Source organism: Pituophis catenifer, unplaced genomic scaffold (assembly GCF_029215685.1).
Source record: "Pituophis catenifer annectens isolate HBS135680 unplaced genomic scaffold, rPitCat1.0.hap2 SCAF_7, whole genome shotgun sequence".
NCBI classification, from domain to species: domain Eukaryota; kingdom Metazoa; phylum Chordata; class Lepidosauria; order Squamata; family Colubridae; genus Pituophis; species Pituophis catenifer.
The window spans coordinates 35,364,100-35,387,453 of NW_027256887.1; the positions used below are offsets into that span (position 1 = coordinate 35,364,100).

Below are 23,354 nucleotides of genomic sequence, written 5' to 3' on the forward strand. Positions count from 1 at the left end.
GAATAATCTGGGAGAAGGAACAGCGTCCTGGGTAGTGACCGGTTCTGTAAATAATCAAGCATGGGGATCCTGCTCAGCCGAACGGTCAGATGCCCCAGCCACAACCCCTAGATTGGCAGTGGTTTTGGCCTTGTATAACAAGGTCTTGAACATGCTAGGGTTGAAAATGAAGGCTGGTTTGTCTGGAGATCAGCCTTCATCTTCAGAAAGATCATGATCTGTGAATTCTTCCTCCTCCCCAGTATAAGACCATTCACTGCCCTGAGAATCATGGGGTGAGTGGGGGGCCCGGGAATAAACTATATCCTGGTGGGCCTGGTGTACATTGGGAGTGGTACCAGCTGAGGCGGGAGCAGAAATGCCCCTCCTAAGCAGGGCAGAGTCTATGCCCTGGGCAATGGTCTGAGCTAACATCTGGCAGAGTTCCTGAGAAAGAACAGGGGCCTGGTTTACCTCAGGGCGGAGCCCCGCCGCTGTAGGGGTGAAAGTAGCTGAGGGAGCTGACCTCCTAGGTACTGGAATGACTCCCTGATCAGATGAGCCCTGTTCTGATATGGGAATAACCTCCTCAGCACTCTCAATTAATTCAGTTGGAGGATCTGTGGTAATATCTGGAGACCAAGTCAATCTATCTTCGTTTGAAGCAGAAGGAGGTGTATCCTGAATTGGAGGGATATTAGGCTCTGGGTGAACAATGACAAGGCCTAGGCCTGAGGAGGCTTCTGCCTGCTTTTTTTGCCTTTGCAAATTGTTTCTCTAAGGCTTTTTGCCTTCTTTCTGCATCCTTATCAACAGCTGTGGAAGAAGAGGCCTTGGATCTGGTGGAAGGCCCAGGCTGAGGCCCCATTGCCTTACTGTGATCTGAAGACTTAGCTCTCTTAGAAGCAGAAGAATGGGATGCAGTACTTTTGGAGTGATAGGAGCTGCGATCCGCCATCTTGGAATGACAAGAAAAAAAGGCAATTCAATCAGAAGAGCTTACTAGGACAATGATTATAATAATGATATTATTCCTCACTCCAGTATTGGTAAATATGGCGCCAAACTGATACAATAGTGTGTAAGCGCAATTTTCCACTGCTGTTAGGTATTAGGCGTGAGACTGATCAATGACCAGCTCTAATAACGCTATGAGAGAAAAGCAGCAGTAATCAATGGTGCGGGACAGACACAACAATCCCCAAACCACAAAAGGCAATAGCAGTAAATCTCCTTGCTGTTTCTGATAAACAAAAACTGCTAATTAGCGATCCCATGATGGTTTCTGAGGCATTTGAGGCTTTTTCCTGCGTTTCTGAGCTGTTAGGAGCCTAATTTGCCTTTAAAAGGATTGCCTCGGTTGTGCTGTTAATGGCAGCAATTAGGAACGGCACCTGAGGCAAGAGATTAGCTCCGGAGCTAATTAGTTCCACAGAGCTCCTGGCAGTGGGAAACACTTCAGCTGTTAGTGTTAAGTTTTAAGAGAAAAGGGAGAAAGACGGTTTCTTCTGTGGCTGGCAGAATATTTTAAAGAATTTTAAAGAAATTTTCTAAGACGGAGAAATTAAAGCAAGTCTCTTTAGGCCGACTGAGTTGAAACACTGAAGACTCATGGGAGAAAGAGGCATGGCTAGGCAAATTCAACTCAGTCTCTGGCCAACCAAGCTAAACTTGAACCCATTGCTTGGACTCTCCAAGCAGCGCACAGGAGATTAACATTTTTCCCCTTGATCATCCTTCTCATACAAAGGTGTTGACAAGATCTGTAGGTACAATGCACATACTATCTTACTTAGTTTGTGGTGGTCTCAGCTCCATTAGTATATAATACTATAACAGAAACATCAAGGAAGCAATATGTTAACTCCTTCTTTATGAATCTGAAAGTTGCCAAGTTTAAAAAACACTAACCCTCTGGACTAATGAGTTAAAGAGCTGCCTCTAGACATTCATTTTAAAAGATTTTTAGAAACCTGCAGTTGAAAGTTCTTCATGTTTCCTTACCCTGAAGACCCAAACTGGTTTTCAGGGTAAGGAAATCCCAAACTGATTGCCCTTTTAACATTTCTCTTGACACTTCTCCAAAATGCACCCCCAAGAAGTCACATCTCCCTCCCTCCCTCCCTCCCTTTCTCTCTCTCTTACACACACACACACACACACACACACACACACACACAATTTAAGCAAATTCCCTTTCTTGGAGCCTTTAGAATCATAGGCTAGAAGGTACCTTGGAGGTCTTCTAGTTCAACTTTCTGCTCAAGGCAAAAGACCCAGAATGGGTCTCCCTCCCCGCTGTTAGCCTTACCTTCTCAGGCCAGGTGAGGAGTGGCTTGGAGGGGAGGAAAGAAGGGCAGGGTGCAGCAAGGCATGCTATTCAGCTGGTTCGCCAAACTGCACAAAAAGTTAGCTACTGGTTCGACTGAATCAGTCCGAACTAGCTGAATCCCACCACTGATTAAAACTCTCCTGTTACAAAATAAAACAAAAGTCTTCTATATTCTAAGAAATTTGCATAAAACAATATATATATTTTTTTTTTAATTTGATTTATATGCCGCCCTTCTCCGAAGACTCAGGGCGGCTTACAATGTGCTCAGCAATAGCCTTCATCCTTTTGTATATTTATACAAAGTCAGCTTATTGCCCCCACAAACTGGGTCCTCATTTCACCTACCTTAGAAAGGATGGAAGGCTGAGTCAACCTTGAGCATATTGTTGTGGCCTGTCGGCCACCAGCCCCTCCAGCAGCTGAATCAGATGAGGAGGAGGCATGGGAGTCAGGGCCAGCATCAGGCAATCAGAGAGCTCTAGGAAGAGGAAATGGAGCTGTCAGAGATAGAGACAGAGCCTGAGCCATCCATCAGTCCTCAGATGGAGAGTCAACAGCTCGCAGGTCTGGAGGTGGCTGATGAGGAAGAGGAGGAACAGCTGGGCCCAGTGCCTGATGCACGGATGCACAGAAGGCAGAGAAGAGGACAGCAACGTGAATCTATGGGATGGTTCTTGGGATGGAAGAGCCACTGCTGCTAGCGAAGCCCCACCCTAGTTCTGGGGATAAAAGGCAGGGGGCAGAGATGAATAGATATCACAGACATCTATTCATCTCCCTGCCAGTCAGCCACTGATAGCCTGCACTTCCTAATCCTGTCTGGAAATTATCAGAATTCTTCTTGGAATATACAGCAACTTCTGAGCATGTGTGTGTGTGCCTCTGTTGCTGGAAGAAAGCGAGCACACCTTCCAGGACTTTCTTTGCAAGTGTGGGAAGAGAGAGAGAGAGACTCCTGGTGTATTGGAGCTATTTCAGGGGGAAAGGGAATGAGCATCACTTTCCACAAGACTTAGAGACTTTGTAGCCTGCTGTGAGAGAGCGATTGCTGGTGCTCGTAATAAAGGGAACATTTTGTTAAATACAAAGGGCTTGTAGTGTTTGGGAGCCAGGTCAGAACAAATATTTTTAAAAATTATTTATATCCTGCCTTTATTATTTTTATAAATAATAATAAATAATAAATAAGGTGGCAAACACCAACATATATTCCTTCCTCTTATTTTTCCCACAACAACACTGTGAGAATGACTGGGCTGAGAGACAGTGACTGGTCCAAACTTAATCAACTGGCTCTCATGTTCTATCTTGGTCAGACTTTTGTAAGAATTCTAAGACTTACATCCCAGCATCTAGAACAGTATTTCTCAATCTCAGCAGTTTTAAGATATGAGACTTCCACAATTCTCCAGACAACATAGGAGTTGAGGTCTACACAACTTAAAGTTGCTGGGATTGAGAAACACTGGTCCAGAGCATGAAAGGTTAAGGAAGTTTGTTTAAAACCATTAAAAAAACCTTGGGAGCCTGGTGGCTCAGCAGACTAAAAGCATTGTGATTAACACCAGCTGTCTGCAATTACTGTAAGTTCGAATCTCACCAGGCTCAAGGTTGACTCAGCCTTCCATCCTTTCTAAGGTAAGTAAAATGAGGACCCAGTTTGTGGGGGCAATAAGCTGACTTTGTATAAATATACAAAAGTATGAAGGCTATAGCTTAATGCATTGTAAGCCGCCCTGAGTCTCGGGAGAAGGGTGGCATATAAATCAAATTTTAAAAAAATAAAATAAAAATTGTCAACCCTGAAGCTAACCTGGCTATGGTCGTTTTCTTTTCTATAGCTTTTTCTATGGGGATTTTTCTTCACATGGCTTCAGGCTTGACACAGCCTGAAGCAGAGGGGGATGTAAAGATAATTGGGGTTTGTAGCCAAAACAAAATAGTTCTCTGATGAGCCAAGGACATTCCAAATGCTGGCTGGCCAGAGGAGGAGGAGAAAAGTAACCAGGCAACCAGCCAGCACTCAGATTGGATAGTGTGACTTATTGTTTGGGAGAACAAGAAACTTTCACTTTTTAATGAGGTGGAAAATGCAGGAACTTTCAGAGTTGGTTTTCCACCAGTCATGCCAAGATGATATCTCCAAATAAAGCTGTTCTTCAAGGAATCTTCCTGCCTCAGAGTTCTGTTTGCTATGGGTGTATTACTTGGAACCTTGATATTAAACCAATTCTCCTCCAAAATTCTCTGCTCCAACTGGAGCTGCCCTCTGGGGTCCTGAGTCCAGCTGCTGTCCTGGTTTACCCAGGCAGCAGAAAGACTCAGGGAAGAAGGCAGAATGGAGGGCTACTGGGGTGGCTTCCTGGAGAGCCTGCAAACTCCCTAGGGGACCCAGTGGATGGTGGAAGTGGCAGCGGAGATCGTCCAGCAGATGGGCACCTGGCTGAAGACCTATACTGAATGGCCAGCCACTGGGGACCTGTACTGGGCATAGGAAGACTTCAGGTGCCGAGGTTCATTCCAAGGGCTGGTGAGTGACCCCCAGTGATGACGACAAGGGAGCTGGTGACCACTGCCATCCAGAGGAGAGCTGGGGCCTGTATTCTGTCCCCGTACCACGCACACACTCAACCAGCCAGCTGAGGGTTAAATAAACTCTTCAAACACTCAATGTCAATGATAAGGAACTTGGCAGCAACTCCATGGCTGCCTGCCAAAAACTTTTACTCCGATAACACAGACAAAAATACACACAGTTTGAATAGTCCAGTTTGTAATTAAATCCACAGCAAATAGGTGTTGTGTCCGAAGGTGCAAAGTGCCTCGCCAGAGATTAGCTTTGTCCGTCACAGAGTCCGAATGGCCACCTCCGAACCGCTGCATCCCGCCACAGGGAGGCAGAGCCGGTAAGATGGTTCCGCCCCAGGCGCCTGATGGAACCTGATAAGTTCCAGATGGAGCTTGGGCCATTTCCTGAGGCTCTGGCACACGCCTCGGCTGGAGACCTAGTGGCCGCCTGGGATAGGGCGGCCGCTGGAGCTCTGGACCGGGTCGTGCCTTTGTGGCCTCTGACCCGGCGCCAATCTCATTTAGCTCCTTGGTTTACTGAGGAGCTAAGGGAGTTGAAGCACCAGAAAAGACGCCTAGAGAGTAGTTGGAGGGCCAGTCTTTCAGAATCGGACCGGACACTGGTAAGATCTCATATTAGGAATTACCTAGTGGCGATAAAAGCAGCGAAATGTAGCTATTTTGCTGCTCTTATTGCATCATCAGATAACCGCCCGGCCGTCCTGTTTAGGATGACCCGCTCCCTGTTCCACCAGGAAGCGCGGGAGGACCCCTTGGAGGGTAGAGCCGAGGATTTTGTTCAGTATCTGCATGACAAAATCACTCAGATCCGGGAAGATTTGGACTCTGACTGGGTAGTCTCAGGGGGAGGGACTGGGGCAGGTCTTGAGAATGTTATCTGGGATGAGTTTGATCCTGTGACCCCTGAGGACGTGGCCAGGATTCTGGGTAGACTGAACGCGATCACTTGTTTATTGGACCCGTGCCCCTCCTGGTTAGTGCTGGCTTCCCGGGAGGTGACGCGAGGCTGGCTCCAGGGGATTATAAATGCTTCGTTGGGTGAGGGTGACTTCCCCGCCGCCTTGAAAGAGGCAGTGGTGAGGCCTCTCCTCAAGAAGCCTTCCCTGGACCCAGCAGTGTTGGCTAATTATCGTCCAGTCTCCAACCTTCGTTTTGTGGCGAAGGTTGTTGAGAGTGTGGTTGCACGACAGCTCCTCCAGTACCTGGATGAAACGACGTATCTGGATCCGTTCCAGTCGGGCTTCAGACCTGGGTACAGCACGGAAACGGCATTGGTCGCGTTGGTTGATGATCTCTGGAGGGCTTGGGACAGGGGCTGCTCCTCTGTCCTGGTCCTATTAGATCTCTCAGCGGCTTTTGATACCATCGACCATGGTATCATGCTGCACCGGCTGGAAGAGTTAGGGGTGGGGGGCACTGTTCTACGGTGGTTCTCTTCCTTTCTCTCTGACCGGTTGCAGTCTGTGTTGGCAGGGGGGCAGAGGTCGTCCCCAAGGCCCCTCGTATGTGGGGTGCCACAAGGGTCGGTCCTCTCGCCCCTTCTGTTCAACATTTATGTAAAGCCGCTGGGCGAGATCATCCGTGGTTTCGGGGTGAAGTTCCATCAGTATGCTGATGATACTCAGTTGTACATCTCCACCCCAGACCACCCCAACGATGCCCTTGAAGTGATGTCCCGGTGTCTGGAGGCCGTACGGAGCTGGATGGGGAGGAACAGGCTCAGGCTCAACTCATCCAAGACCGAGTGGCTGTGGTTTCCAATGTCCCGATATAGTCAGTTGATGCCATCGCTGACTATTGGGGGCGAATCGCTGGCCCCCACGGAGAGGGCTCGCAACTTGGGTGTCCTCCTGGATTCACGGCTGTCTTTAGAAGAGCACTTGACGGCCGTGACCAGGAGGATTTTTCATCAGGTTCGCCTGATCCGCCAGTTGCGTCCCTTTCTGGATCGGGACTCCCTACACACAGTCACTCATGCCCTCATCACCTCCCGCCTGGACTATTGTAATGCTCTCTACATGGGGCTAACCCTTGAAGAGCACGTGGAGGCTCCAACTGGCACAGAGTGTGGCCGCGCAGGTGGTTATGGGAGCAACATGGTGCTCCCGTGTAACACCTCTCCTTCGCGAGCTGCACTGGCTCCCGGTGGTCTTCCGTGTGCGCTTCAAGGTTTTGGTTACCACCTTTAAAGCGCTCCATGGCTTAGGACCTGGTTATTTACAGGACCACCTACTACCACAAATAGCCTCCCACCGGCCGGTACGCTCTCATAGAGAGGGTCTCCTCCGGGTGCCGTCAGCCAAGCAGTGTCGACTGGTGGCCCCCAGGGGGAGGGCCTTCTCTGTGAGGGCACCCACTATCTGGAACGAGCTCCCCCCAGAGATACGGAGGATCCCGGATCTGCGCACCTTCCGCCGTGCTCTTAAGACCCTCTTATTTCAGCAAGCCGGCCTGGCCTAATTTTTCTCCCCTTTTTTAAATTTTAAATTGAAATTTTAATTGGTTTTAAATTTATTGGGATTTTAATTGTCGTGGGCCAATATTATTTAATTTGGTTTTCAATTGTTTTAACTTTTGTATTTCTGTATTTTATCTTGTGCCTGTTCACCGCCCTGAGTCCTTCGGGAATAGGGCGGTATACAAATTTAATAAAACCTAAAACCTAACATAATGATAGAACAATAGCTGAGGAGTTATGTCAATTACCAACAAACTTGCTACCTTTTGCTGAGGTGGCATACAACAATGCAGTGCACAGTAGCACTGGGCTAACCCCCTTCAAAATCACCACAGGCATGGATTTCATCCCCATGCCTGAGCACCCCAAGGAGCCACCCTCCTCCATGACCTTAACCGAATGGATGGAGTCACTGAAGAAAGCATGGGAAAACTTGAAACAAGCCTTTCAGGAAGCCACGAAAACACAAAAAGTGCAAGCCAATAAGCATTAGTCCCACCAATTGCCCTTTTAAATAGGGGTGAAGGTTTACCTCTCCACCAAATGTTTAAGATTAAAGCTGCCCTGTAAAGAACTAGGACCAAAATTTATAGGACCTTTCCCCATTGTGAAGATTATTAACTCTATCATGGTGGAGCTGAAACTCCCCCGCCTATTAGGGAAAGTGCATCCGGTTTTCCACAGAAGGCTGAAACCATCTTTTGCTGCCTCATAGTTGCCATGAACTCTGAAAGGGGGAAGGGAGGGAGAAGTAGATAAACTGGCTAACAGTCAAAACAAAAAGTTTTCTTGTGGGAACCCAGTTCACCCTAACAGGTGGCAGTTGAAGGAAGAGAGGAGTGACCAAGCACCCTGCCAGCTACTTTCATTGGACAATGTGACTCGTAACATCTGGAGACCATTTGTTCTTTTAATTAGGCTAAAACCGCAGGAACCTTTAGAGTTGGTTTTCACTGGCTGTGCAGATATGATGTAACCAATAAACAAGTTCTTTGAGGAATCTACCTGTCTTGGAGTTCTGCTTTTGGCAGAACACTGACACTCTGGTTTTCCTGCACAAATGCTTGCCCAGTTAAGTAATACCTTCCCCTTCTCCCCAGCCTTGGGTGATCACATTGTCAAATCATGAGCCATTCTTTTGTTATGGGAACAGTCCATCTCTTTCTTAAGCACCTGCAGCAGTGACCTTGATGGCTCCCATGCTCTCGTGATCTCTGCATACATTCTCCACATTCCATTTCCCCTTTCCCTCCCCCCAGTTCATTGGCAAATTGAAAAGCATCAAGGTTTGAAAGAAGCAAAATGATTCAATCTTGACATGCTGGCCCCCTGAAGGAAAAGGGCACCTGGAAAATATTAGATTAATATTAATTAATAGATTAATTATTGTTGCTTGGATGGTCTTAGCCTTTACTAATTTCTTTGGTCGTTCGAGGTATTTTGTGTGGAACCTTTCTACTAACTTGTCTATGCTAACATTTTGGGCACCTATCCACTCAGCATTGGCTGAGGGATATCCTTTCCACTGCACTAAGTATTGTAATTTATTTTTATTTTTATTTTTATTTATTTTATTTTATTTTTATTTATTTTTATATGCCGCCCTTCTCCGGAGTTTCAGGGCGGCTTACAATGCGTTAAGCAATAGGCTTCATACTTTTGTATATTTTATACAAGGTCAGCTTATTGCCCCCACAAACCGGGTCCTCATTTTCCCCTTGAAATATCTTGAGTCCAGTATCCTCTTTATCTAATAGTGTTTCCACCCTCCCATCTCGGGAGGTGGAGATTTCTCCTCAACTGGCCTTAGCTTGGAGCCTTGGAAGGGCTTCAGTAAGCTACGGTGGAACACTGGGTGGACTTATCTGAGTACCTTAAGTAACTAATTCCACTGTAACAGGGTTTATGACTCAAACAATTGGGAATGGACCTATGTACTTGGCACCCAGTTTTTTACAAGGTTGGTTCAGCTTTAAGTATTTAGTAGACAAGTAAACTTTCTTCTGAGGGGCTCTTTTCTGATCTGCCTGTCTCTTTTGTGACTCCCTGGTTTTATTCAGGGCTTTCTGCACATTTCCCCAAGCAGCTTTCAGGATATCCATCCATTCAGTTATTGTTACTGAGGGAGGAAATTCCCTCAGAAATGCTGGCATTGGTACAAATTCAACCCCTGTGGTTACTTTGAAAGGGATGAATCGAGTGCTACTATGACCATGTTATTATCAGTTCTGCGAAAGATAGGAGCTCCGTCCACTTGGTTTGCTGATAGTTTACATAGCAATGTAGATATTGCTCCACTATTGTGTTAATTTGTTCTGCCACCCCATTGGTCCTTGGATGGAACCCTGAACTAAGTCCCTGAGCTGACCCTATTTGCTTTAGGAACTCCTGCCAGAACTTTGTTGTAAACTGCACCCCACCCTTCCGGTCTGAAATGATGTGCCTTGGGACTCCATGCAGCCAGTAGACGTGCTGCACAAACATTTTGGCCAAATTCCAGACTTTGAGAAGCTTTGGGTGAGTGTTGAAGTGTGCTTGTTTTGAAGTCAACCACAATCCAAATTACGGTGCTTCCATTACTCTCTGGCAATTCCACTATGAAATCCATGGCAATTTTCTCCCATAGTCTGCTAGGGTTGGCCACTGGCTGCAGTGACCCAGGAGTCTTCCCTGGCAATCGTTTCATAGATGCACACACTGGATAACTGGTTACATTGTTCTGTATGTCTTACTTCATCTTAAGCCACGAGAATTGTCTTTTGACCAAGTGAAGAGTTTTTACAAGCCGAAAGTGTCCAGCCGGCTTTACGTTGTGGCTCCTTTGTAGGATTTGGGTCCTCTGGCTGACTGGAACATACAGCTTGTCTCTCTTCCATGCCAGGTCCTCCCTCATCATTAGATCAGCTTTGTGATTTTTGAGCCATTCATCTTCCTTCAGGGCTTCTTTTAGCTGTTGGATCAGTGTGCTGTCGGCTGGCTGAGGAGTACCACGTTTCCCCGAAAATAGAACATGTCCCAAAAATAAGGCCAAGCCTGATTTTTGGGGTGGGCCTAAATATATGCCCTCCCCCGAAAATACCCCCTCTCTCACACACACACGCACACACAGGTCCCTCACTCCCCCAACCCTCCCAAGGCAGCCACATCCCTGCGAACTCCTGCGTCCCCTGCCCCTTTTGCCACCCGCAGCACCAACAGTAGACCGCGAGTGCCTGCTCCTGCTCCTGTGCCATGGTGGCGGCCTGCCCGCTGAGCCCCAGTGCCCAGGCACTGCATGCTCATACCCTGTGCTACTGAGTGCCCGCCAGAGCAGCCCCAGTGCAAGCATCATCACCCCGAGGCTTCTTTGGCAGGGCGGCCACTGGCAGCAGAGAAGCTTCCATGCATGGTGGGCAGTTGCAGAGGACTACAACAGCAGACCTGGTGCATCTCACCAAACTTGGTTTTCCATGGAGCTCCGGGAAATGAAACGTCGGAAAAGACGCTTAGAGGAGAGTTGGAAGTCCTCCCGATCTGAATCTGACCGAACACAGTTAAGAACCCATATTAGGTCTTATCTAGTGGCGATGGAAGCGGCGAAACATCATTACTTCACCGCCCTCATTGCATCTGCAGAAAACCGCCCAGCGGCCCTGTTTCGTGTAACCCGCTCCCTCCTCAATCAGGGAGCGAGGGAAGACCCTTTGCAGGGCAGAGCTGAGGATTTTGTACAGTTTCTGCATGATAAAATCATGAGAATAATATCTGGATTGAGTTTGACCCTGTTTCTGTCAAGGAAGTGGACAGGATTATGGGCAAACTTAGTTCCTCCACTTGCTTATTGGACCCTTGTCCCTCCTGGTTGGTTTCGGCTGCCAGGGAGGTGATTAGAGACTGGATCCAGGCAATTGTCAACGCTTCGTTGAGAGAGGGGAACTTCCCCGCCTCTCTTAAGGAGGCAGTGGTTCGACCTCTCCTCAAGAAGCCTTCCCTGGATCCAGACTCACTTAATAACTATCGTCCCATCTCCAACCTTCGCTTCATCGCGAAGGTTGTTGAGACTGTAGTGGTACAACAGCTCCCACAATTCCTGGAGGAAATGGAATACCTTGACCCGTACCAATCAGGCTTCCGACACGGTCACAGCACGGAAACAGCATTGGTCGCTCTGGTGAATGATCTCTGGCGGGCTCGGGATGGGGGTTGTTCCTCCATCCTGGTCCTACTTGACCTTTCAGTGGCTTTTGATACCATCGACCATGGTATCCTACTGCAGCGACTTGTGGTATTAGGGGTGGGAGGCACTGTCTTACGGTGGTTTTCCTCCAATCTCTCGGGTCGCTTTCAGTTTGTATGGGCGGGAGGGCAGAGAGCCACCCTGAGGCCCCTTAATTGTGGGGTGCCTCAGGGGTTGCTTCTCTCCCCCCTGCTCTTTAACATCTATATGAAGCCACTGGGTGAGATCATTCGTGGCTTTGGGGTGAGATATCATCAATATGCTGATGATACCCAATTATACATCTCTACCCCAGACCACCCGAGAGATGCCCTTTCCGTGATGTCCTGTTGCCTGGAGGAGGTACGGGCCTGGATGGGCAGAAACAGACTCAAACTCAATCCCTCTAAGACTGAGTGGCTGTGGATGCCAGCATCTCGGGTTTCAGAGGCACCATCACTTTTGATAGATGGGGAAAAACTTGCACCCGTTGATAGGGCTCGCAATTTGGGTGTCCTCCTGGATGCTCGGCTGTCCCTAGAAGACCATCTAATGGCCATGACCAGGGGGACCTTTGCACAGGTTCGCCTGGTGCGCCAGTTGCGCCCTTTCCTGGACCGAGATGACCTTCGCACAGTCACTCATGCCCTGGTTACTTCCCGCTTGGATTACTGCAATTCCCTCTACATGGGCCTGCCCCCGAGATGCACCCAGAGACTCCAGCTGATCCAGAATGCAGCTGCACGGGTTGTTACGGGAGCCCCTCATTACTCCCGTATAACACCCCTCCTGCGTGAGCTGCACTGGTTACCAGTGGTTCTCCGGGTCCACTTCAAGGTGCTAGTCCTCACCTATAAGGCCCTGCATGACTTAGGTCCGGGATATTTGCATGACCTTCTCCTGCCTGCCTCTCACCATCCTGTTCGCTCACATAGGGCCGCTCTCCTCAGGGTTCCGATGGCAAGCCAATGTCGCCTTGCTGTGCCCAGGGGTAGGGCGTTCTCTGTGGGTTCTCCCACCCTCTGGAATGAATTACCTACTGAGCTCTGGACGGCTCCTGATCTCCGTTCCTTCCGTCGGGACTTGAAGACTTGGCTTTTCAAACAAATAGGCTGACTCTGATTCTAATTATTTGGATTAAATTATGATTTTATTGTACTTGTTTCTTAACTTGTGTTCGCCGCCCTGAGTCATTCGGGAGAATGGCGGCATATAAATACATGTAATAAATAATAAATAAATAAATCCCGCAGCTGGGCATGGGTCTCAGCGGGGATGGCTGAGGCGCTGCAGGTGTTGCTGCCGCTACCACCTCCAGAGGCCCAGTGGCCCCCTGCAGCCAAGCTCAGCAGTGGGCAAGGAACGTTGGCTGGGCCGGCCAAAATGTGTCTGTCAGGGCTGCTCTCAGCGTGGCTGCTCGGCATCTCACAGCAATCAGAGCAGGAGGAGCAGGGGAGAAGGGGAAGCCTCTGGCGACCATCACCATAGACTAGGAAGCACACTCTGAGAGTGGCTGCTGCCCTGGCTGGAATTTGGAAGCTGCAGAGGCAGAGTTTGGGGGAGAGAAAGAAAGACTTCTGCTGCTTATGCTTTTGGCTGCATGCAAGGAAAGCAGCAGAAGCAGCAGAAGTCTTTCTTTCTCTCCCCCAAACTCTGCCTCTGCGGCTTCCAAACCCCAGCCAGGGCAGTGGCCACTCTGGGAGTGTGCTTCCCACTCTATGGTGACAGCTGGAGTTGGAGCTGGACCCTGCAGGGAGAGGTGGCCCAGGCAGTGGCTTCCGTGTGGGTGCTGCTGGTGGGTGCCGGCAGCATTGGCTAGGAGCATCTCAAGAACCTGGTGCTCACTGGCTTCGCCACATCAACGTGGTGAGGCCTGGGAGGCACGTGAGCAGGGGGTGGGGACAGGCACTGTTGTGGCTTGGTGCCTTCAAGCCTCTCGCACTCTACACACACACCTGCGGGATGGGAGGGGCTTGATGGCTGCATGCGAAGGGGGCCTCTCTCTGCCAGACTCCTGGCTCTGAGTGTGCAGGCCCACCCTGGGGCCTCCTGCACCCCCAAAATAATAAGACCCCCTGATAATAAAGCCAAACTCTTATTTCGGGGTTCAAAAGAAAATAAGACCTTGTCTTATTTTCGGGAAAACACGGTAGCTAACTGCCATCACTCTCACTGAGACCTGCGCTGCCAGCTGCCTGGAGGAAATGATGGAATTGACTATTTCCTCTCAGGTGCTTTTGTATTGGGGCATCCAGGAGAGTGCATTAGCAAAGAATTTTTTTCCCCCTGGCAAATATCGAAGGGTGAAATTGAACTCATTAAAGTACTGAGACCATTGCACATGCTTAGGAATAACTTCCTTGGAGTTCTCAAGGCTTCTAAGTTCTTTTGGTCAGTCCACACTTCGAACAGAATCTTACTGCCTTCTAGGAATTGCCTCCAAGTCAGCAATGCCCATCGAATGGCATATGTTTCCTTTTCTCATACCGCACAACATCTTTTGGTGTTGGTCAGCTTACAGGAGGTATAGGCGCAGAGTTACAGTGTCCCCTTCACATTTTTTGTGAGCAAAACGGCCCTCACCACGACATCACTTGCATCAGCTTGTATTACAAATGGCTCTTCTGGGTTCAGGTGCTTAAAGATTGGCTCTGCCGCAAAAAGCCATTTAAGCTTTCCAAAAGCCATTTAGCATTCCATAGTCCAAGTGAGCAGCTGGCTTGGTTTGGGTTTCACTCCCCCTCCACCAGTGGTGAAATCTAAAATTTGTTACTACCGGTTCTGTGGGCATGGCTTAGAGGGGGTGGTAATGTGACTGGGTCGGCGTAGCCATTTTTTTTTTTTTACTTTTAAAACCATTTTTTCTACAACCTCTTCAGTGAAGAGGCTCTGCTTTCAAAAGGCTCTGACGATCCCAGAGTTGCCTGATCGGCAGAGGCTTTTTTAAAAACCCTATTTTTCTTTTAAATGCCTCTGAGGAGCCAAGCTGAGTTTTTTAAAAAGCCTCTGCTGATCAGGCAACTCAGCTTGGATCGTCAGAGGCATTTAAAAGAAAAAAAGGTTTTTACTTTTAAAAGCATTTTTTCCACTGAAGAGGTTGTAGAAAAAATGCTTTTAAAAGTAAAAAAAAAAGCCTCTGATGATTGTGCAGCTCAGCTCAACTGGGCATGGGGGGAGGGGGCAGGGATTTTTGCTACCGGTTCTCCGAACCACCTGCCTCCATCGCTACCGGATCTGGCGATCCGGTCCAAACCAGGAGAATTTCACCCCTGCCCTCCACCCATTTTTAACAGTTTGTTGATAGACAGGCCTATCTGTGCGAACGAGGGGATGAATTGGCGATAGAATTTGGCAAAGGCCAAGAAGCTCTGCAGTTGCTTTCTCGTCCAGGGGAGGGGACTTCCCACTCTAGAATGGCTTTCACACTTCCATTTCCAACTTCTTACTGGACATGTGGTACCCCAAGTAGTCCAAACTGGTTTTGTGGAAATTGCACTTAGATAGTTTAGCACAGAGCTTAGATTTCAATTGTTTTCTTAGCACCTCCCGCACTAACTTCATGTGGTCTTCCATTGTCTCAATAAATGAGGATGTGGTACAGATACACCAGCACTCCCTTATAGAGATGCTCATGTAATACTTCATTGATTAGTTGCTTGAACATCGTGGGTGCTCCCTGCAGCCTGAAAGGCATCACTCAAAACTAGAAATACCATAAGGTACAATTGAAAGTGGTTTTCCACTCATTGCCCTCTTTTATTCTTACTCAGTAATATGCTTCTCTCAACTCCAGCTTGGTGAACACCCTTCCCTCTTGGCCAGGCATCCCAGCATATCCTTCGTAAGGGGGAGGGAGGTTTTCCACACAGACACCACTACCCCAAGAAAATCCACTCATAATCCCAAAGGCCCATCTTTCTTTTCTTTTAAGAGCACTAGGGCTGCCATGCTAGATTTTGTTGGTTGGATGAAGCCCCTAGGTAGGTTTTATTCATGAAGTTTCTGAGATCCTCTATCTCTCTTGGGGTCATTGAGTACATCTTTGGTTTGGGTAATTTGGCCCCTGGCAGTATCTCAATGGCACAGTCAGTGAGGTGATGGGGAGGGAGTGCATCTGATTCCTGCTTGCTGAAGGCTTCAGCTAGGTCCTTGTATTCCTTTGGGATGAGAGGTCCCTGTTGGCCACCCTCAGTTAATGAATTGACGGGCTCTATCTTTCCCCTCCCCACCAGCAGGGTTTCACTACTTTTGCATGTCACTCCATGCATTGCAATCTGCTGCTCTATTCTTCCAGTGCCAGTTGTCTTTCCAATCAAATACTGGGTTCCACTTCTTCAGCCACCAATATCATAGTCTCTGCCATTTTCAGAATCATATTGTTTCCTCATAGCTCCTTGATCTCAGGATTACTGACTTGGTTAGCCTTGTAGCTGGCAGTCCCCCCAGTAAGGGAGCTATCAATTTGTTCAAATTTCATAGGTTGCCTCAAATTTTAAAGTCTCACCTTTTCCACAGTTCACAGACTAACCAGCGAGTGCAACCTAAGTCTACCAGGGCCCTGAAGACCCCTGTCGCCCCTGAATGAGGCACTAGCATCTCCACCCAGGTAGTCAAAGGGGTGATGGTTCCACTTACCATTGGATCATCCTCCCCTTCGCTGTCACTCTTGTAGAAGCCCAGGTTGGGCTTGCTGGGGGTTGAAGTTCCCTCCCCTCCACTAGAGAGAGAAAAGACCTCCATGACCTGCTGCACCACACACGTCTTCTCCTTTCCCTTTCTCAGCACCATCTTGGCCTTCAGCTGGCCTAGACCCCTCGCTGCTGACATGGGTTGTGGGCAGTTGGCTGCTCAATGGCCCTCTTTTCCATATCAGAAGCAGGCTCCAGGCAGGCACCACGGTTCTCCCTAGGGGTGGCATGAGGGGCCTTGATCCCCTGCATGTTGGTAGGCATCTCTCCTGCCTCATCAGGGGAGATCCTCATGCACTGCATGTTGCCAGTACTCCAACAGGTCTAGCTCCACTGTGGTCACCAGCTGGTACCATGCCCCGAGGTTGTCTGGAATTCCTTGGGGCAGGTAGTTTTGGTACAGTCCCAAATTCCGCTCAATGGCCCTATCCAAAATTTCCAAATGTGGCTTGAAGTTCGTCCAGGACAGAATCCACATTCCCCAACTCTAGTGCTCCTTCATTGTGGAGGTACATCACCTAGTCTGCTGCCTCATCCTCTAGGTTCGAAGTGATGGCATTCACGTGGGCAACTTCGTCTGGGTACATTCCCCCATACCACTCCAGATAATGCCACACCTGGCTCTGGCCATCCATCAAACATAGCTTTTAGAGGTGGGGCTCCTGATCATCCTAAACTAGCATGTAGCCCGGTGGCAGCCCCCCTCTATGGGCTTGCTTGAGCCTGGGCTCCTGCCGCTGCAGAGATTCCCTGGGCATGTCCCTCAGATGTAGGAGGGACTACAGCTCTTACTGAGGGAGCCCCAGTTCCTTGGACCTCACTTCCTAGTCTCAACCATTGGGGTGGAGAGGGAGATGGGCCTGCCGACACTTGGCCTGTCTCAACCCCTCTCCTGGGACTGACTGGTTCATCGACACTGCTCCCCACATTTCCATTCTGACAAATCTTTCATGCAGTTGCTCCACAGATGGGTTATGGCATGCGGTTAAGAATTTCCACTCCCCTGGTTTTTTCCAATCTGTAGCCCTCCAGGCCTTCCATTTGCTCACTTGAGTCACTCCAGGTGGGACTAAGGGGAACTCCAACTAGCTGCCTTCCCCACTCTGCTCGGCCATCTTGTCTTCAGGTCAGGGCAAATGGATACAGCCACAATTTCTTCCTCACATACCAGTGGCTGCTCCATCTTCTCCGCTCTCACTTTGGATTGGGTCACCACTGTTTGCACCCCAACATCGACTTGGGCAACTGCTGGTGCCTCCTGAGTAGGGAGCGATCCAGGCTTCACTGTGACATCAGCTTTTCAGTCCGCTCTGGACATGATCTGTTATGTTACAGCTCTCTCGGCAGTATCCCAGTAGGCTGTGTTGAGTTAAAATGGTGCTGCAATGGTGACCTTGATGGCTTCCATGTTCTCACAATCTCTGCATACATTCTCCACATTCCATTTTCCCCTTCCCTCCCCACACTTCATTGGCAAATTGAAAAGCATTAAGGTGTGAAAGAAGTAAAGTGGTTCAATCTTGACACCAACATGCTTTGGTCCCAGCTTTTTGGAAGGTTGCCTGGATAGCAGGTATTTTGTAGACAGGTAAACATGGTCCCCTACTTTAAAATCTTTGGCCTTTATTTGCTTTTTATTGGCTTGTGTTTTGTAACTTTTTCTTTCTCCAGTGACTTTCTAATCACTGGCCAGGTATTTTGTAACTGAGTAACTCAATCCTTCAGTGATGTGATAGGAGGGGTGGCTAGGGGCAATTCAGGCATGCACACAAAGTCTTGTCCTGTAGTCACTTTAAATGGGGTGAAACCTAGTGCTGCTATGTACGAAGTTGTAAACCATCTCAGCAAATGGGAGAAGGTCTGTCCAATTGTCCTGCTGGTAATTTATTTATTTATTTATTTATTTATTTATTAAATTTATATACCGCCCTATTCCTAAGGGACTCAGGGCGGTGAACAGCGAACGATAAAAATACATGTAATACAAACGTTAATAATAAAAAAACCAATTAAAATATACTAAACATTCTGGTCCTAGATAATTCAAGACATCCCAGTTTAAAATAAAATCAAAAAGCAATATAAAGGGAAAGTTAGGCCAGGCCGGCCTGCTGAAACAGGAATGTTTTGAGGGCACGGCGGAAAGTGCGCAGATCCGGAATCTTCTGTATCTCTGGGGGGAGCTCGTTCCAGATGGTGGGTGCCCTCACAGAAAAGGCTCTCCCCCTGGGGGCCGCCAGTCGACATTGTTTGGCTGACGGCACCCTGAGAAGCCCCTCTCTATGGGAGCGTACTGGGCGGTGAGAGGCTATTGGTGGCAGAAGGCGGTCTCGTAAGTACCCCGGTCCTAAGCCATGGAGCGCTCTAAAGGTGGTAACTAAGACCTTGAAGCGCACCCGGAAGACCACAGGGAGCCAGTGCAGCTCGCGCAGGAGGGGAGCCACATGGGAGCGCCATGCTGCTCCCATAACTACCCGCGCGGCCGCATTCTGGACCAGCTGGAGCCTCCGGGTGCTCCTCAAGGGGAGCCCCATGTAGAGAGCATTACAGTAGTCCAGGCGTGAAGTGACGAGGGCATGAGTGACCGTTTTTAACGAGTCCCGATCCAGAAAGGGACGCAACTGGCGAATCAGGCGAACCTGATAAAAAGACCTCCCGGCCACAGCCGTCAAGTGTTCTTCTAAAGACAGCCGTGAGTCCAAGAGGACGCCTAAGTTGCGAACCCTCTCCGTGGGGGGCAATGACTCATCCCCAATAGTCAGTGATGGCACCAACTGACTATATCGGGACGTCGGAAACCACAGCCACTCGGTCTTGGATGGGTTGAGCCTGAGTCTGTTCCTCCCCATCCAGATGCGTACAGCCTCCAGGCACTGGGACATCACTTTAAGGGCATCATTGGGGTGGTCCGGGGTGGAGATGTATAGCTGAGTATCATCAGCATACTGATGATACTTCACCCCAAAACCATGGATGATCTCACCCAGCGGCTTCACATAAATGTTGAACAGAAGGGGTGAGAGAACCGACCCCTGCGGCACCCCACATACAAGGGGCCTCGGGGTCGACCTCTGCCCCCCTGTCAACACAGACTGCGACCGATCAGAGAGAAAGGAGGAGAACCACCGCAACACGGTGCCCCCCACCCCTAACTCTTCCAACCGGTGCAGCATGATACCATGGTCGATGGTATCAAAAGCTGCTGAGAGGTCTAATAGGACCAGGATAGAGGAGCAACCCCTGTCCCGGGCCCTCCAGAGATCATCTACCAATGCGACCAATGCTGTTTCCGTGCTGTATCCAGGCCTGAAGCCCGACTGGAACGGATCTAGATAAGCCGATTCATCCAAGTACTGAGGAAGCTGTCGCGCTACCACACTCTCAACAACCTTCGCAACGAAGCGAAGGTTGGAGACTGGACGGTAGTTAGCCAACACTGCTGGGTCCAGGGAAGGCTTGATGTAACATCTGAGGTATTGTTCCAGGACCACATTCTAATGTTCACAGTCCCCATTCATTTCTGGATGATTACTGGAACTAAGCCCCTGGGACATTCCAAGGAGTTTTAGAAACTCCTACCAAAACTTTGAAGTGAATTACACTCTGTGATCAGAGATCATTCATTGCGAAGCATTGTGCAGTCTATAGATATGTTGAATGAACAGCTTAACCAGAGTGTGGGCAGAAGGAATATTTTGGCAGGGCACAAAATGTACCTGCTTAGAAAACAAGTCAGTGATCACCGAGAGCATGATATTCCCTAAACTTTCCACTATGCAGTCCATGGAGATTTCCATGGGGCACTAGGCTCTGCTATCGGCTGAAGGAGTCCTGGTGTTTTCCCTTGCTGTCACTTTGCTGAGGCACATACTGGGTAACTGGCCACATAACTCTGAATGTCCTTTTTAAGTGATGGCCATCAAACCTACCACTTAATTAGGATAAAGTCTTTACAAATCCAAAATGCCCTGCAATTTTTGAGTCACGCCTTTTCTCCAATATCAGCAATTTCTGGCTTTTGGGGACATATAGTTTGGTTCCTACCCAGGCTAGACCACTCTGTATTGTACATTCATTTTGTGGGTTTGGAACCATTTGTTTCCCTCTAGTGCTTCCCTCTAGGTCTCTTCACCTATTTGGAATTTCACCTTTGCCTGTGCTCGGATGGTTACTGGTGTCACAAGCTGGTGGGATGGGATGACAAGTCTAAGTACCTCCAGCTTGGAAATGTTGTATTGAGGCATTCTGGATAGCACATCCACTAAAAAAATCTTTCCCCTGGGAGGTATCAGAGGATGCACTTGAATCAATTAAAGTACTGAGCTCATCAGACTTGCTTGGGTGACAACTTTGGGGTATTTTCAGGGCTTCTAAATTTTTATGGTCAGTCCACACCTCAAAGGGTATTTTGCTCTCTTACAGGAAGTGCCTCCAAGATAGAAGTGCCCAGCACACTGTGTAAGCCTCTTTTTCCCAAACTGCCCACCGACACTCAGTGCCAATGTGTTTTTTGGATGTGTACACACATAGGACACCCTGGTTGTTTCTTTGTAAGAAAACTGCCCCCACAGCCACATCACTAGCATCTGCCTGAATGATAAATGAGGCATTAGGGTCAGGCTGTTTCAGCACTGGCTCAGCTGCAAACAGGTGTTTGAATTTCTTATATACGTCTTGCCTTTCCTTTGTCCATTTCAGTGGCTGGCTGGGTTTGGGCTTCCCCTCTCCATTTGTTTTTAACAGGTTGGTGATAGGGAGGGCAATTTGGGCAAATAATGAGATAAATTGGTGGTAAAAGTTCCCAACGTCCAAGAAACTTTGCAGTTGCTTCCTGGTGCAGGGTGGAGCCTACTCTAGCACAGCCCTGACCTTCTCGAGATCCATCTCTATCCCCTCATGGGTGATGCAGTAAGCCAGGCAGTAGATTTTAGTTTGGTGGAACTTGCTTAGTATATAGCTGTGCAGTTTTTAAGGACTGCCCTAATCAATTTTACATGTTCTGGCATAATGTCTATGGAGATTCTCAGTCATCCAGGTCATGGTTGTCCCAAAGGTGCTTTTTGAGAAGCAAAACATTTTCAAAGAAAAAACCAGAAAACCCAGTTGCCTCTTGAAAAAGCACCTTTGGGACATGTCCTGCCATAGTTTCAGTATAGATCTGTATGTCATCCAGGTACCAAAACCCCTTTATATAAATGCTCATGCAGTACCTCATTTATTAGCTGCATAAAGACAGGGGGGGTGTAGTCCCAAAGGGAGAACTCTGAATTGAAATCCCCCCAAAGGGCATTTAAAAGTGGTTTTCCATCCATTCCCCTCTTTAATTCGAACTTGGTAATAGGCTTCCTGCAAATCCAGTTTAGTAAAGATCTTCCCTTTTGCCAGATGGGCTGCTAACATGTCGTTCATTTTACACATGCACCACTCTATAGTCCACACATAAACGAGGGACCTGTCCTTTTCTTTCCCAGAACAGGACCAGGACAGCTACCCTGGGTTGGGCCAGGTGGATGAACCAACATTTCAAATAATTGTCTATAAAGGACTGTAATTCCTCCAGTTCTCTAGAAGTCATTAAGTAAAATTTGGGCTTAGGCAGTTTAGCCCCTGGCAGGATTTCTATGGAACAGTCAGTTGTCTGGTGGGCTAAACAACATAATTGGTAAACATACACACATTATTTCCTGTTTGTATGATAAACGTGATCTGACCTTAGAATGGATTACAACCTATATTTCGGTGTAATCTAAAAAAAACAGAACAATTTCAGTTTTAATTTAAAAAGTAAAGATGTTCAATTTCTAATTAATCAGAATTATAATTCATTGGAATTAAAGGACCATTTTATTAGTTCATCAACTTTCAAAATGTAGCCAAATATATGCTCCTAAACTAATTGTAACTAAAAGCAATATTCTCATGTTTCAGAAGATTGTGGTAAAAAAACATAACCAAACAAAGAATCAGTATGTATTAACCTTTCCAAGTGTCATCATAGTTACTACTGAGAGCAGATATAATTATATTAGGATAAAATGGACATATATGTTATATATATATATATATATATATATGAATATATATATATTAATGTTTAGGGCAAAAATACTGCTGTTGTTCCTGTCCTCTGAAACATCTTGCCCCCTGATGTGAGGTTGTCCCCAACCCTCCTATCTTTTTGTAAGAGCTTAAGGACATGGCTATGGCAGTTGGCTTGGCACTTCAATGGGGAATCAGTGGAATGGAGATGGTTAATTAATAAAAGATCCCACCTCCCCACCACTCCACCCCCACCATTCTCATATGTTCTTGGTTTTAATGTTTGTTTTTAACTTTTTATGTTTTAGATTTTATGTAACTGTAAGCAACCCAGAGTTACCTTATGGTAAGATGGGCAGCCAATAAATAAATAAATAAATAAATAAATTGAAGTTGTTATTAAAGTTTCAATAATATTTGTTCAATATATAATGATAGAAACATTATTAAATTTGGTCAGTTTTCAAGACATCATTCAATTCAGCATGAGGAAAAAGCAAATGCAGCTGGGCTCCTGCCATAACATGCAGTTATGATTTAATCAAAGTAAAAAAAAAGCATGAATCTATTTTTCATTGTTTCTAAAGTTTTTCTTTAGAAACTTTAGAGAATAACCAGCGTTCTCCTAGATCTTGAGAACAGGGTGATTGCAATGATTTGTTTTGTTTCAGTGTAGTGTGGTCTGCTTTGCTTTTGTTATGGTATTTTTGCTCTTCTGCTCAATTGTATTCTTTGTACGATAGGTTTTTTAAAAAATTGCAAATCACCCAGTTATTTAGTCAGGCAGTCTGTACTTTAAATTATTATTTTTTTAAATAAAAGAAATAAGCAATGTGTTACATTATTTTCTCTACCAGGATAAAACTACAATCCAAAAGATGAAATGTCACAATATATGGTGTCAGGAACATATGATTGAAAAGTGGTTTAGTTTCATGATTCTTTCTCTAAAGTGCCACTTGGGAAAATCAGTAAAAGTAGATGCCAGTTGCAGGAGTGGACTCTTTCTTTTTATAGAATTGCAAAATATAAAATGAACCTTAACATTCTTTTTTCAATATTTTTGACTAT

General features: G+C 47.3%; 1 protein-coding gene across 1 annotated transcript in view; it reads right to left on the reverse strand.

The window, feature by feature from the left end:
* CNTN1 (contactin 1) overlaps positions 1–23,354 on the reverse strand; it is a 372,977-nt gene that overhangs the window by 181,222 nt on the left and 168,401 nt on the right. The gene's annotated exons all lie outside the window — the stretch shown is intronic.